The sequence below is a fragment of the Etheostoma spectabile genome, unplaced genomic scaffold (genome assembly GCF_008692095.1).
Source record: "Etheostoma spectabile isolate EspeVRDwgs_2016 unplaced genomic scaffold, UIUC_Espe_1.0 scaffold502, whole genome shotgun sequence".
NCBI classification, from domain to species: Eukaryota; Metazoa; Chordata; class Actinopteri; order Perciformes; family Percidae; genus Etheostoma; species Etheostoma spectabile.
This window is the reverse complement of record NW_022605621.1, coordinates 91,994-92,344: the sequence shown is the minus strand read 5'-3', so window position 1 is coordinate 92,344 and position 351 is coordinate 91,994. Positions and strand designations below refer to the sequence as shown.

General features: G+C 54.4%; 1 protein-coding gene across 1 annotated transcript in view; it reads left to right on the top strand.

The window, feature by feature from the left end:
• Positions 1-351, top strand: part of rtcb (RNA 2',3'-cyclic phosphate and 5'-OH ligase) — a gene marked incomplete in the record, with an annotated part of 55,901 nt that overhangs the window by 55,126 nt on the left and 424 nt on the right.

Genomic DNA, 351 nt, shown 5'->3' with positions numbered 1-351 from the left:
CATGAGCAGGGGACATGGAGCAGAGTTTTTGGGGACAAGACGACATCAGAGAGGGACGATGTTAGAGGAAGATACCAAGTGGGGATAAACTCATCAGATCTTCGTGTTTCCAACGTCACGCTAACAGACTTTAGACGGTACAGCTGTCTCCTGCTGGACCAGCAGCGGTGTGTCCGCAGTCACAGAGTAAAGTTGGCATTCCCGTCTGAGATGATCTACCGCTCAGAGGGACAGACCGCCGTGTTGCCGTGCACCGTCGCTGACTCCGCTGATGAACAGCCCCCCCGCTGGTCTACTCTGAGCCACCCTGACCTAGGACTATTGAACCAGACTGATCCTTCAGTAGACCAG